Here is a 13,503-nt window from a genome sequence, read left to right as displayed (position 1 = left end):
TGGGATCGTCTCCTGCTGGTGTGTCTGCATGAGTTTATTGAGCGACACGGCAACGGCACGCGATCCTCACCAAAACTCGACCGTGTCATCACGAGGCATCATGGGCACATCGTAAACGTATCCATGTCATCGTCAACATTGTACCACAACAGCTGGAAAGAACAGAACTCCTCAAACCCCCACAAGCTTCTTTCTCGCTTCCAATGGAGTCTTTTACTGTATAATGATGGTAAGAACTAGTTCAACTGACCACACCTGGTGCTCTTTGCTTTTACAGGTGGGATTTTGGATGTTTTTATTTTTTAAAAAAACTCTGATAGTTATTTTCACCAGTAGTCTGAGAGAGCGATAAATGAAGTGTCTGTGAGCAGAAATAAAAATGCACACGGTATAATGAACCGTCACATGACCATAGCCCACGGTCAGAGCGCCTGCACGTGTGTGCACTTCTAACATGTCTTCGTGTAGCATGATCGATGTCTCCTCGCCGGGACTTGTTTGCGTCAACGCTACAAAGTCGATGCCACTCGAAGCCTTGCGGAGTGGTGCTCGGAGTGGTGCTCGGCGTGTCGCTCGTGCCCGGAGCCGCACGGTGAGTCAGCCTGTCGAGAGTCTCTCAGCGGTCGAGAGGCTGCCGTGGCCTCCTGTCTTCCACACACTCGCTTTGTGGTCTTCCCCATGTGTGTTCAGACGCGTCCACAAAATACTGCATCAATGAGGAGTCCATGGTGTGTAATCCACGAAAATGTCCTGAAATAAATGATAGAAAGATTAAAACAATGGAAAAATGGACACCAGGTGAAGAATCGGTGTTTCAGTGTGATGCCCTGTGTGTGTGTGTGTGTGAGAGAGAGAGAGAGAGAGAGAGAGAGAGACTTGAAGCCAGGGTTGTGGGAACAAAACCAAACCGAACCCAAACCCACCCGCACCCGCTGTTCCCTTTAAGTCCGTGTTATTTGTCCACAGCGGCTGGGAAAGCGGAACGCGTTTCTCTCATCATTTATTCATTTGTTCGACCGGCTGAGACCGTATGTGACCTCGTGGGCTCCGAAAGTGCGAACGAGCAGCATCTGTACAGGTGTGTCAGGTCACGAATGGATCTGTCCTCCGAGCTAAAGGACTGAGACGGCCAGGCGGTCCCCCTTTGCAAGATCGCTCCCCAGAGAGCAGTAGCCCCACCCCCAACTTCCCGACTGACGTTTTCGGTCTTCCGCTCTGTCCACATTGTACACTCACTCACTAACTCACTGACTCACTGACTCACTTGCTCACTCACTCACTCACTCACTCACACACTCACTCACACACACACACTCAGCAAGGGAACCTCTCAGCACCTCCTGGATTTAGGGTTGACCTGGATTCACCTTGGCTACAGGTGGCCCAGTACTCAGCATTTCACTGTGTGTGACCGTGTGTGACCGTGTGTGACCGAATGCACACCAGGGAACAAGTCCAGACGAGCAGGCACCGAACACTCTGGTCCCAAAGCGGCATGATTCCCTCCACTGTCAGGACCCCCCATCGACTCCTGACTTCCCACCAATATCACTCTCAGCATCCTGTCTCCTCCACGGCGGCCCAAGGACACACACACACACACACACACACACACACACACACACACACACACACACAAACACACACACACCTTGACGGACAGACACAACACACCTGCAGCTTCGTCTTCTAACCAGGTTTTCCAAACACATGTAAATAAGGTTCAAGGTCCGCCCCCACTCCCCACCCTCCAATCACAGCCTCTTCTGGTGTCTGTTCCCGGCTCTAGCCCCACCCTCCCTCCTCACACACATCTTGAGATCTCATTAATATTAACGTACTGCAGCTGCTACTATTTCTACTGCCAGCATACGCAATCGATAATTCATAGAGTGTGATCAATAATGGCGCTCAGAGCTGAGGGAGCCCTCTGCAGACTCAGAAGCGATCCTTCCTTCCTTCCACTTTGGACACCCTCTGCTCCGAGCAGAGACAAGCGTAGGGTCATGTACCCACTTCTCACCGCGGTAATGAGAGCTGGAGTGCGACGGGTCAGGTGTCCAGAGGACCGTGTCAGCTGGACACATGGGACCGTGTCGATGTAAGTAATGACACCTGCGGTTCAACGCAGAGCAAAGTTAGCTGTGCATGTGGGCGTCCTCCAAGCGGATTAACGTGCATGTACCTCGCACCCTGCTGCAGAGAGTGTGGACGTGGACCCTCCACTTGGACAGGACCTTAGAAAGTCACATGGGCTGCGTGGGATCTGATCCATTTGTGGGCGGGGCTTCTCCTAGGATATCCGCCTTCCAGAGATGGGCGTGGCCACGGCAGGATGTCAGTCTTGCTGCTGATTTGTGGGAAACACATTAGTCCCTGTCCAGGGTACATTACTTTAGATCGTTTAGTCTTGGTTAAGCATCTGCTTTAATCCCCTAATCCCGGGCGATTCTGCGTTCACGTCTTTCACCCGTTTTTAGAACTGGGGATTTTTAGAGTAAAGGGCAAGTACTTTGCACTGGGATGCAGTAGACATGTCCCCCGTCCTCTAGACGAGGACATGATCTTCCATCACGAACGAGTACAATTCCTTGACCTCAAAACCCAATGGGCCTTGCTTGCCTTTGCGGTGTGGAGATGTGGAGAAAGTTCAGGTTGCTGTTCCCCATGATGTGCAGGTCATAGATGAGAGCATTTGGCAAATTCAGGACCCCAGACACACACACACTAGATAGAAGTGCTTAAACTGTATTAATATTTTATACCCTTGGCAATGAAGTACAAGACCGTCCCAATTAGCTGCACATCTGCCCTGAATCTGCCGCTTTTTTCAGCTGGTATCCTAGCAACAAGCTCGATGGCAGTGGTGTGGTTCTGTCTGACCTGGCAAGAAATGGGCCCCCGCTCATACACGCAAACACACACAGGGAGCACAAGCAGTCACACATTTTCACTGTTGACTGCTGGAGGGGGGGTTACGTGCCCTTTAATTACACTGAAAACTAGAGACTCTGCACTGTGTTTTACTGCAGTTAATCACCCCCTCATTTGCTAGCGCCAGCAATGAGTTGTGGGGAGGCGCTGCTGCCACGCTCTCTGGAGTCATTAGCGCGTCTCACGCGGCAGCGCGACGCTTCGGTTACTCGCTTAGTCAAGCTGTCACGATAAACACATGGCTAGAAGCTCGTTCTTCATCGCCTGCCGCTGTTGCTGTAGAGGAATTCTTCTCCCGATGACCGGGCAGCTGTGCACGCACATCTCGGCGGCTCCCTGCCCCTTCACCAGCTCAGCACCTCGCCTCAGGTGTGGTGACCCACGGTGATGGTACCTGCAAGAGAGACCCGTCCCGTCCCGTCCCCCCACCTGTCAGCACAATTTTGTTTGCTCCTGAGTGTCTCCACGTTGACCAGTGACCTGCTCCTGTCGCTCTTGCTTGAGCCTCGGTTTGGCGGGCTCTGCTTTATAGTCACTGCAGACTGAAATCTGCTCTTGGATTCACCTTCATCTCCCATGTCTTCAACCAGGTGACATCATTGGTCCCGCCAGGATAGAGAAAGAAAGAAATGAGCAGCAGTCGAGCTCCACTTGTTGAAACATCAAGCTGCCTCGCACCCCCCGTGTATGCGCGCGTGTTCGCAATGGAGACGATCGGCGCCGATGAAGGACGCTCTCTCCTGGAGATACCTGGCTGTGCCATCGCTGAAAGGCAGGCAGACGCCTGGATGGCGGAGTGACCTCCTGATCCCAGGGCTGCGTGGCAGGCAGTCGCTGTAACGTTGACGTACCACGGGGGACAAGAAGGTAGGTGAAGCTGCGCAACCAGTCGTCTCTGCGTTGCCTTCAGCGTCTGATGCTGCACAGCGAAAAGAAAAGCATGACGAGGAGCAGACGCCCGAAAGCAGCGTTCACTCTTATAGCTCGACAGGACCGGTTCAACCCTCCTTAAGGCACGTTTGCGGGCACCTGTCAAACCTCAGACCGCTCGCAACAATCAAGTCTACAGAGTGTCCGTCCTAAAGTGCAGAGAAAGCCATGCAGTTATGGGTCGAGGACTTGGCATTCTGTTTGAAAATGAATGTTTATAAATGTGAGGGGGGCGCGGTGGCGCAGTGGGTTGGACCAGGGTCCTGCTCTCCAGTGGGTCTGGGGTTCGAGTCCCGCTTGGGGTGCCTTGCGACGGACTGGCGTCCCGTCCTGGGTGTGTCCCCTCCCCCTCTGGCCTTACGCCCTGTGTTGCCGGGTAGGCTCCGGTTCCCCGTGACCCCGTATGGGACGAGCGGTTCCGAAAATGTGTGCGTGTGTGTGTGTTTATAAATGTCAAAACTAAAAAGAAGGGAAATTATTTATTTAAAAAAAAATGACTAATTTTTTATTTTGTATCAGTGCAACATCTCCTGAGCTGTTTGTACCACGCAGAGGCAGCAGCTCTTGCTCTGACAGTTGGACGCGGTAAGAAGTGCTGCGTAATCTGTGATTCGGTGACGACCAAAATTAGCTGAATCATGTTTATTGCAGTAAACAGGGTGAAAGTTTTTTGTGTTTTTTTTTTTTGCTCATTTCAAGTCCTCTCCGGTCCATGATAGTGCTTTGTGATCCAATGGGGGGGGGCAACCTTCTTTAAAGTGTCAAGTCCAGCTTCTTGTTGCACCTGCTGCATGAATGAATCGCTTCCTCCCTGAACTTCCAAACTTCCTGTGTACCGGGGCAGGACCCGAATGCCTAGATTAGTCAGCGGTGGTTCTGAGGACCAGGCTCACGTTCCCCTAGAGGACCATTCTGAGGCACTCCTGTCCAGCTTCCGTTCACCTCACCCAGAATCCACGGTGGAGTGAACTCCCTATGTCTCTCAGAGCTGCTGAATCCCTCTTGTATTCAAGAAGGTCCTGAAACCCATCTCAGGCACCGCACAGGGGTGTGTAGGTCAAAGGCGGTACAAGGTCCAGAGGTCCAGGCATAAAATGAAAAGATGTTTTGCTGTACTGTCCAGAAATGGACGGATTGTGCAGTGATCTCAACAGCAGAGTGTAAATACAAATGTACAGTAATAAAGTGGAATGAAAGTGACGGACTGATACTACAGACACTGAGCAAAAAGAGACATGGGGTGTTACACAAATAGGCGAACGAGTGATGTGTGAACACAAGCAGGTGTGACGAAGACAGGGTCGTACACAGGACGTGGACCGGATCGCAAAGGACTGCCGTAGACAGGACAGGAGCTCGGGACGGGAAGAGAAACGCGCCAGAACAGTAGCGTGAGAAACTGGTCGGTGAATAAGAGTCACTAGTTAATCAGAGGAGCAGCAGTGAAGAGCTCAGCAAGAATCCAGAACTAGTGATGTGACTTCAGCCCCTTTATCGGGCTGGGAACTGATCAGGTTAACAGAAAGCAGGCGTGTTGCTTTAATCACATGGGTCTCTGGCGGAGCTTTGGGTTTTCACCCTCGTGGTCATAACAGCTGGAGACGTTTTCATGTAGGAATCCAGTGATCAGGGAGGAGATGCTGAAGTCAGTTGTGTCCCAAACACAAACTAATATGAGCTGGAGTTTGATTACCCTCCCCCCCCCCCAACCCCACTACCCTTGTTTGAGTTATATACTCAGCTTCCCTTGTTAGAACTGCAGTTTAGTAAAAATTACTATGAGACCCGTTCTTTGCTACCTTCCTCCCTTGTAGTGAAGGGAAAGATGGAAAAAGTCTGTCAATCGCATCACAATGAAATCATTTCAGCTCAAGTGCTCTGAAATGGTTCTAAAGCTGGGAAGTCCAGAAAACTGCCGTTTCCATGGAAACGAGTCGACCACTTCACACTCTTGCAAGAAGGTGGGGAAAAAGGGGTTTCTAAGAAGAGAAGCGTTGATGCTCCAACTCGGAGAGAAAATCAATAAATTATTTTCTCTTTCCTCGGCTTCTGCGAACGGGCAAAAGCTTCATTTTGGAAAGGTCAGGAACGAAAGGCTGTCGCATGGAGGGACGTCAAGTGGAGCGACTGCTCCTTAGGGTTCGTCAAGCTGACCTCTGAACCCTGATGAAACTCCTAATAAATCTCATAACAAGAAACACTCGGGACATGTGGGCATGAGAGTCTGATATGTTTTTATTCTCCTGAGACCAAGCAATTAATTTTGTCCACTGCAGAGGACATTGTGCACTGCTGAGTCCTAATGCAGCTCATAGAGGGAATTCTATACTTTTAAATGATACCACGTTTCACGGAGGGGCGCAGACAACTGCCTAGAAGTCCTAGAAATAAACCCTTTTCAGACGGTCTCAGGAGGACACAAGCATTTTTTATGACGTATGGAGTTTGACTATAAAAATAAGGTTCCGTGGCTGCTCTTCTCAGTTTAACAGGCGGAGGGTGAAACCTGTGACTAGCGGCACAAGGACACCAGGAGGCCGAGGATGTAACCGCAGCACCTGAACACCAGGACGTCCCGGTGCGGCGCCCCCAAGGGGACGAGGACGGCCCCTCCCACGTCACAGCGGGACAACATGGGTTCTGAAGTGCTGCACGATCGCCCAGTGAAGTAGTCGCCCCGAAGGGGAATGAGGCGCCCAGTAGCCCCAGGAGCCCCATTTTGCCTGGGTAAACATAGTATATTCCCTGTGATGATACTGACCTCGGAAAATGTGCACTGCAACGCTTTTGTCCCCTAAAGGACAATATGAAAAATACTAATTGAAACCTTGTATCATTTTTGTCCCTAAGCCTCTTGTTAGCTGAGTGCCGCAGTGTAGCTTCTGGGTCGGTCCCACGAGGGGAAGCCCATGCTGCAGAACCCGTGGAAAGGTAATTGTCTCACGTCTTCCTTATGAATGAGTAATACTGTAAAGTGCAAAACTTTAAGCCAATCAGGAGTGACCGTAAAAACACAAAGTGAATACGGTCATATCATCGTAACATCTGTTTTAGTTCTTTTTCTGTTTCAGCTGTCGGTAATGGAGCTCAGTTCAAGTGATTAATGGAAGGTAGATTCCTCACCTGGTGTTCCAAATATGAGCAGCCCTGAATAACTGAGAAATAAACCATAATGGCCTGGTTTGGAGCACAAGGCATGATGGGATGCTGATTGGGCACAGGTGATCATAGCGGATGGTGTTGCACTCATTTATGGAGCTGTCAGGAGGTCAGGGGAGAAATGGCTCTCAAGGAGATGGGTTTGAGACACTTCTTGACTGCGGGAGGGATTCAGCAGCTCCGAGGGACGCAGGGAGCTCATTCCACCTCACTGCGGAGAAAACCGGGGACGTACCAACTTTCGGTTTTGGAAACTCGTGAGGTCCAGCACAACAGCGTGGTGCACTTGCATCCCGTCCCGGAGCGCTCAACGCTGCTGACGGCACGCCGGGGTGCACGGGGTCTGCTGACACTCACACTCGTCCAACGAGGGAGAAAGAAAGAATTAATGACGAAGCAGATGTTTTGTCTTTCGTCTCATGGAATCACGTTCGCTGTCATCCAGCCAAGCGTCCTGTCCTCTGAACCCCTCTGCTCTCCACATCACTGTGTGACCTGCACTACCTACTCACTAAGCTGTACACCCATCACTGGTGCTGACTATTCATATCCCCTCCCTCAGAGCATGACGCATCTATACGTACTGTATATATCGATAGGATGCATCGCTCGGTGGAAAGAATAAAGGCCTTGACGTTTCAGACTGTGTGTCTAGTCGGACCAGATTCTATGACAAGGGGTAATGAAGAGAAGGGTGCGGTGCCAGCGGGTACCCCCGGTGCCCCTGGTGCCACCCTGCCTGCTGTGTTGGACCCGCACCTCTCCTCCAGAACTGCCCCCCTTGTTCTCCTCCTGGTTGGATCCCACCCCGTCCTTTCGCCGGCTCTGGATGGCTGTCTAAGCTGCCGGACTCCGCCGGGCCGTGTGGCAGGTGGCTAAATTTAGCAGCATCTCCTCTCGGCCACTTTTCGTAGCGTCTGCCTTTGTCCGGGGAATTCAGTTTTTCTCAAGTTTTAATTAAACTATTAATATGTAAATATATGTTATCATCTCTTCTGAGCTCTGTTGGATCCTCGATATGCCAGGGGCATCTCGCTCCCTCTCTCTCTCTCGCTCCCTCTCTCTCTCTCTCTCTCTCTCTCTCTCTCTCTCTCTCTCACACACACACACACACACACACACACACACACACACACACTCTTCCTTCATGGTTTTGGCTCTTCTGAGATCTGAAATCTGTCACCCTCTGAATACAAGCCCAGCTCCTTAACCACTTCATCAACGTGTCTCATTTTTAATTCATGTTCACTTCAATGGAAAGATGGAAGCCTAGTAAAAGGTGTGGTAAACCATGGTACAACAAAGAGTTTGTGGTGACTCTTGAGCTTCATGCTCGGGATTTCGCCGATCTGCCGTGTTGCGACGTGTGTATCGTCCACCCGTTCCGCAGGGTGTCTGCAAACCCCCCCCCCCAACTGCACACGAATGTTGGACAACAAACAGGGCATATTTTTTATTACAGAACTATATTTTACTCTTAAGTTACCATGGAGATGTGAAAGAGATATGCAGCTGTGACAGAAGGGACTGGAGCGCAGAGACGATGCGGAAGCCTCTTAATGCTGCATTTGTCAAGATATGAGCAGTAACCGACAAAATGTTGCTCATAAAAAAGAGATACGTGTTTATGAAACGGACATGTTGTTCGCTGAACTACATTCTGCTGACAAGTCCGGCTTCCCAGCGCTTCCTCGTGTCTCTGGGACCTGCCTCCGAACGTCAGTGACCACTCAGCCGCAGGGAGGAGGACACGCAGTCGCTGTGCTGAGTGAATGAGCGCAGATTGACACACACACACACGCGCACATTTCCTGAAACCGCTCGTCCCAGGCGGGGTCGCAGGGAGCCGGAGCCTAACCCGGCAACGCAGGGCACGAGGCTGGAGGAGGACCTGGTCAAACCCACCATGCCACCGCGCCCCCCTCCACAGATTGACAACTGATTGCAAATTGATAACTGGGTACAAATTAATAATTGATCACAAGTGTCTCCGAGGAAGCAGAACGGGAGTGTGGAGCTGCATCGGCCGCCACGAGCACCTCAGTCTTTATCCTTAAGCCTCCAGAAAGCAGTCATTAACACTGAGACTAATGCCCTATGAGGCACCTCTGCAGGCAGGTTCTGGTCCAGATCGTACCCTAGTAATGAGGACAGGTCCTATACTGCTCCTCAAACGCTCCAGCACACTCATGTATTGCTGCTCTCCCGTCCACTTCGGCGAGAAGAAGGCGATGCTCACCTTGCGCACGCCGCACACCCATCTCGTTGCCCCACAAAGACTGGGATGAGGAAGGACAACGGTGGTAATGGATTTAGGAGAACCTGCCGCTGATGGTCTAGACAAAGCTGATGAAAATAGAAACACGCGCAAGCAGAGACTCGGACGCAAGCAAACATGGCACGCTTAGAGATGGGACGTCAGGCCTCTCCTGGTACATCTCATCTCTTCTTTCAACTTTCCCTAATGAGTCTGGGAAGCCGAGACCACAACCCAAAGTAGATGCTGCAGCACTGAACAGAAATGGTGGGAATGCAGAAGAGCCACGGCCTCAGCAGCTCACGAGGAGCTCCGTTTTCTCACAGAAACTCTGGTCAGCATCCAATTATCCCTGAGAGGTTGTCGCCACTTCTTCATGTCCTCTTGGGCCTCCTCCACCGCCTCCTCCTTCCACCTTCCCGGCTGAGCACTTTGCCTCGTTCATCACAAACAAAATTGAGGTCGTTCTTCCTTGTCATCCTGCACCCACCCCCATGGACTCCCAGCAAACCCTCATTGCCTGCATTCCAATTCCCGTCTGAAAGCAACATCTTCAACCTCACTTTGTACCAGCAGTGCCTTCTTTTTCAAAGGGCTCTTCATTTCGGAGGAAGTGCGGGCTGCCCCCATGCCACCGCTTCCCAGGCTGCTGCTCATCCCCAGCAGGATGAGCCATTTGGTGCCGCCACGCCCAAACCTTGACTGCCTTGACTCTCCCCACCTGACCGTGGTGCTTTTTTCAAGGGGCTGAAACTTCCTGTCGCCTCGTCGCTCTTAACTAACGTTATTACTATACAAAAGGCAAATGATGAGCTCAGGGAGATAAAAGAAGAGACCGCCATGTGCCGCACAGCTCCTCATTACCTGCATCTGGAGTCAATCCATCGCTGTATAACTATGTCCTGAGATATTCCAGACTTCTCCCAGATTATCCAAGCCACTTGTGCTGTCCTGTGTCATGCAGGGCTTTCTGGAGCCAGAGGACAAACATGATTGTAGATAACGTCCCCTGGAGCTGAACCCTTGTTAGCATGCGGGGGGGGGGGGATTGGATGGAAGGACTGGCCAGGTTCCTCTGTGCCCAGGCCCCTGTGCATTAGTAACAGTTCAATTAGATCTCCCCTCTGCCTCCTGTCATTAGGTGCGCTGGACAGCAAACGTTCGCCATTAAATCACTAGGAATCAGCGGACGGAGACCGTTGGGGACACGTTTCACCGCTCAGCGTTCGGAATAGTCCGTGATGAAGACACATTACAGCGCACGTTGCTCCGGTTCACTGAAACTGTGCTACAGAAGCGTTTCTGCGCTGCTGGATTAGTGTAGAAGCCCAGAATCCCTGGCTTCCTGAGATATTTATCTTTTTACATCTCGCTCGTGGTTCCCTCTGCAGTCCATCGTGGCACAGAAGTAGTGCATCGCCTGTTGGTACCTGTTCATCAATAACTACTGAATGAAAGGGGCGGTGTTTCTGTATTTTCCCTATTGTATTAAAGTGATTTTTTTCGCTGCATGTCTCCGGAAGCGCTTCTGCGCTTCATGCCCGCAGCCGTTTCCATAGCAACCTGTAAACTAAAGGATGCTTTTGGTTTCATTTTCCAAAGGGCTCCGGACTCTCAGAGGTAAATTGCTCGTGATCCTTGGGAAATTCTCAGTACCGTGTTTTGTACAGAGTATTTTAACCTCAGGGTTGCGTGTCAGTCCTCTTCACTTCACTACAAACGTTAAGCCTTTTGGAGACAAACTCGAGCTGCAAGTAGAGTGTGTCAGTGTGTCAGTCCATACTGTGTGATATCGAGTTTTCATACAGTAACGATTCTATTATTAGTTGTAACCTGACTTACAAGTTTATTCTAGAATGTTCAGGAGGGGTGGGGGGGGGGGGGCAGCCTCTGACACTTGGACCCCCAGAGGTTTTTTTTTCTCCCTTAACTTGCAGTTGGGAGCTTTTTGTTCCTTTCCTCCATGGCCAGTAGACATAATTATGCGTTAATAACTGCATGGATACAGTATTACTGTAGTAAACAGTCAACTGTCTCATTTGTTTCTTTGTCTTACCGCTTTGTTTAGCACTGTCACTGTGTGAGAAAAGCTCTATAAAACCACATTGGATTGATATTGTCTAACGTTGCTTCGAATGAAAGACATTATAGGTGAAGTATTTACTTGCATGCTCAATGAAAGAGTTAAAGTTTTTAAGAATGTTGGTTTTTTGCACTGATTGATAGAACTGGGGGACAAATATGATCAATAAGAGCATATTATTATTATTATTATTATTATTATTAGTATTATCACACATTTTCTGAATTGCTTGTCCCATACGGGGTCACGGGGAGCTGGAGTCTAACCCGGCAACACAGGGCGTAAGGCTGGAGGGGGAGAGGACGTACCCAGGACGGGACGCCAGTCCGTCGCAAGGCACCCCAAGTGGGACTCGAACCCCAGACCCACCGGAGAGCAGGACCCGGTCCAACCCACTGCGCCACTGCACCCCCCTATTATTATTATTATTATTATTATTATTTTATTTATTTATTTATTTTTTTCACAGTGAGACAGCGTGCTTAAGAGCCACGGATCAAAATAATCACTCCAGGAATAAGAATGCCACAGAAATCTGTGCGTAAAAATGGGAGAAGAGGGACCACGTCGGAGCAGAACAGCCCGCGACAGGAGTGTCTCTGTTCGGCCAGAGGGGAGCTCCGGGTTGGGCAGCACAGCAGGGTTCGGCGGCCCACCGGGCTCCGGGAGAACCACGGTACCGCCGAAGAGGCCCTGGAGCCGGAGGGGCGCGGCAAGAAGAAGCGAGACACCCTGATTGGCCGAACTAAGGCAGAAGAGGCGGGGAGGAAGAGAAGGGACACGGTGATTGGCCAGCTGAGGGCGGTGGAGGCGGAGAGAAAGCAGCGGGACATGGTGATTGGCCAGCTGAAGGCGGCGGAAGCGCGTAATCGGATCCGACAGATGAGGCTGCGGTACCAGAGTATAAGGGTTCGAGTCCACCCGCTTTCCTCTACACTCTGCCGCGGTGTCAGGTGGAGGTTTTCCAAAAGTAGGAAACATTGTTGACTCAAGACACCTAACATACACAAAATTGTGTCCAGGAGGCACTTTGCATCAGTTGTTCCAGTCTCGTTTATGACTGGCTTCTCATATGAAGGTACAACAAACTGGCCGAGTTAAGAACATGAAAACAACATGAATTGCTCTTGAACCACTGCTCCTTTTATCAAAACATCTTAAACTTGAATTCCATTAATTATGCAGACACCTATCTAACTGAGCGTGGTTGACCACTGAAAGCCAGAAATCACTGCGACATACTTACTTTCACTTCTGTGTTCGCTAGTTCATGGTCATCAGGCTCATGGTCAGCAGGTTCATAATCATCACGAACATGATCAGCAGGGTCCTGATTCTCCAACACCTCCCATTTCATTTTTTGCTCATCATTTACAGGTTCTTCTTATTGTGCACTGAAGATATGTCCTTTGATGACCTCAGGTACCTTTCCAGTTGCTTTCCTTTATCCAGTAGATCCAACGAGTGACCTCCTTTGTCCACATCCAATTGCAGGCCAAGGAGATCAGCCTGATGGTTTCCTGCCAAGCTACTGCACAGAACGCCATTCGCCTCCAGCAGTTGCTGCCAGTCAAAGAGAAAAAATGTGTGGTGCGAGACACTTTGGACAGACTCCAGGTGAGTCCTCTGGTCGTTCCCTGTGAGGTCCACCATGCCATTGTAACGATTATAACTAGGGACTCAGAATCAGGGGAGCCTCGGCCTTGGTTTGGGTTTCCAAGAGTACTGCTCTTCCCACCCTCTAATCTATAAGCGCAGAGCTGGAAATTCAATGCTATGCTTCAACAGGCCGTATCGACATGCTGGAATAGTCTTCTTAGGCACAGCACATACTGGTACTCCCTTTGACGCTCCCACTCCATGAGCTTGTTTCTCAACGGTTGAGAAACTATGAGGGCAGTACAGTGGTGCAGCAGGTAGCTCTGGGGCCTCGGCGCTCCTGCGCTCTGTCTCTGGACACAGGTTCGAATTTGGCTCAGTCTGTGTGGAGTTTGCGTGTTCTCTGTGTGTTCACGTTGATTTCCTCCTGCAGTCCTAAGATGTACTTCAGGTGAATTGCTGACTCTAAACTGCCTTTCTCTGTGTGTGTGTGTGTGTGTGTGTGTGTGTGTGTGTGTGTGAGATTGCCCTGTGGTGGACT

The sequence above is a fragment of the Scleropages formosus genome, chromosome 5 (assembly GCF_900964775.1).
Source record: "Scleropages formosus chromosome 5, fSclFor1.1, whole genome shotgun sequence".
Taxonomy (NCBI): Eukaryota; Metazoa; Chordata; class Actinopteri; order Osteoglossiformes; family Osteoglossidae; genus Scleropages; species Scleropages formosus.
This window is presented reverse-complemented; position numbering follows the sequence as displayed.